Raw genomic sequence first — 2,730 nt, 5'->3', positions numbered from 1 at the left:
GTTTGGGGCGCCAAGGCTGATCTTTGAAAGTATAGCAGAAGCTGAGGCTACCAGGCTGGAGGACATAGACGTACTCGAGGAAGAACGGTTAAACGCAGTAATCCAATCAGCAAGGTACGAGCAAACTCTAAGGCGCTATCACGATAAGACTGTGCGACAACAATCCTTCTCAGTAGGGGAGCTCGTCCTCCGCCGAATTCTAACGGGAGAAGGACGACACAAGTTATTACCCTTATGGGAAGGACCCTTCGTGGTAGTAGAAGTCACTCGGCCCGGATCATATCGCCTCACTCAGATGGATGGCACAGAAGTTGGGAACTCCTGGAACATAGAACACCTCAGAAAGTTTTATCCCTAGCTGTACCTCAAAACTGCTGGGATGATGATGATGTACTCTGTAAAGTGGAAATATGTCATCAATAAAGAAGAGGTCTCAAGGATACTCGATTTATTTACGATTGACTTGCATTCTCACTTAACTCAGGGTGACCACTATGCCCTGCTAACGGAGCAATCGACTTAAGTCGGCAATGACTTAAGGCGGTGCAACATGCTCGCGCTTACTTAATTCAGGGTGACCACTATGCCCTGCTAACGGAGCAATCGACTTAAGTCGGCAATGACTTAATGCGGTGCAACATGCTCGCGCTTACTTAATTCAGGGTGACCACTATGCCCTGCTAACGGAGCAATCGACTTAAGTCGGCAATGACTTAATGCGGTGCAACATGCTCGCGCTTACTTAATTCAGGGTGACCACTATGCCCTGCTAACGGAGCAATCGACTTAAGTCGGCAATGACTTAAGGCGGTGCAACATGCTCGCGCTTACTTAATTCAGGGTGACCACTATGCCCTACGAACGCAGCGATCGACCTAAGTTGGCGACAACTTAAGACCGGTACAACATGTTCGCGCCTATATAATTCAGGGGATGACTTCCATATCCCGCAAACAAATTTCATAATCATCATGCGTCATTACTACTAACTCATTAACTAATAAATTCTGATACAATGAAAGAGTAATTATGTCATTCGAACGGTAAACTGGTGTCCTCTAACAAACACTTGATCATGCAAACCGCGCGCTTGGAGCACGCAAAATGTTTTTTCTATTTTGCAACATCTTTCCCAGGAGCAACCGATGAAGAAGGGCGACTCGAGGAATCAGGGGCGGCGTTTACGTCAGCCCTTATATCTTCGGGAACAACCACGCCGGGTCTCCTCATCAAGATTCGTCCCGCCCGAATAGCCTTGTCCAGGGCTCTATCGCGTTGGGCCTTGAGAGTAACAGAAGTTTCTTCAGCAGTTTTAACAGCCAGTCGAGCACTCTCTAACTCCTGGGCAATGGATTTTTTGGAAGCCCGGAGCCCTTTGATAGTAGCATCCTTCGCTGATATCAACTGCTTAAGCCGGGTTACCTCCTCCATGGATTCCTGCAGCTTACGACGTTGAAGGTCTAATTCTTCCATGGTGAAGCGATGACTTCTCTCCAAGATAGTCAGCGAATTGCTAGAATCTCGATACAACCTGTCAAGATTGTCACGAGAAGCAGCAAGGATACGTTTTTCTTCCTGCAAGCACAAGTCAGTTCCTTCAAAAAACCAGGCAAGTAATAGGAGCACAGCAAGGCAAAGCACAGTTTTGTATATCACCTTTTCAGAGTCGAGCTGAGCATGTAGAGAAGAACTCAATGCATTGGCATCATCTAAGGCAGCGGAGACCTGACTCAGCTCAATTTGACTTTGAGAGTACTTCTCCTCAAAATCAGTGCATCGCTGAGCCAATTCAGCCTGATCTCGAGAATGTTTTTCTTCAAGAATTGCAATCTGCCGAGTCATTCCTAGCAAGAGGAAACCAAACAAAACGAGATCAGAAGGTAAAATAGTACACGACAAACGCGAAGAAAAGAAAAAGGGCACTAACCAGCGTTAGTTGCCTCCAACTCGAATACACGACGATGAAGTGACACTGGATTCCAACACGAAAGAGACGAAGCCACTTCTGGGACAGAAGCACCCTGCGATCTCAGCTGGCTGGCCATCCCATCCACCAAAACCTGATGAGAAGAACAGATGAGCATAATGACAAAAGTTCATGCAATGTAAAAATCAAGCTAAAAAACAACACAGTACCTGGAGGTTGGAAAAGAACGAAGGGATCCCCAAATCAGGAGAAATCAGCTGATAACCAGGTGCAAGGTCACCACCCGAAGCAGTTTGCAACGGAACAGTGGGAATCAGTTCAGCGCCTTCAACAGAGCCGGACACCCGATCAGCGGGGACGCTGCCCTCTAAAGCGACGCCCTGGTCCAAAGTTTGGGCCACCACCATGCAGCCAGAGTGTGGAGGTGACCCCGCGTGAATGTCCATGGAAGTGCCAGAAGGAGACCCTGTTTGGGCACCCTCGGGGGCTGGGTCATAGTTGGCACTGCCCACTTGAGCCGGATCATCCCCGGCAGCACCCTCGGGGGCTGGGCAGTGGCTTGCACTCTTCACCCGAGCTAAGTCATCCCCGACGACACCCTCGGGGGCTGGGCATGTGTCAGCACCATTCTTGAGGTCCAAACTCTCCGCAGTAACCACCTCTAAGGTTGACGGGCCTTCGGCTACTTCCATGGAATCAGGACAATCCAAGCTAACATCTCGACCCTCGAGATCGCGCTCTAAGGTCGACGAGGCACGGGATGACCTCAACCCAGCATCAGGCACGGCACCGCAAGCTTCCGT

This window comes from Zea mays, chromosome 8 (genome assembly GCF_902167145.1).
Source record: "Zea mays cultivar B73 chromosome 8, Zm-B73-REFERENCE-NAM-5.0, whole genome shotgun sequence".
Classification (NCBI taxonomy): domain Eukaryota; kingdom Viridiplantae; phylum Streptophyta; class Magnoliopsida; order Poales; family Poaceae; genus Zea; species Zea mays.
The sequence above is the reverse complement of the archived record's forward strand: the minus strand, read 5'-3'. Positions refer to the sequence as shown.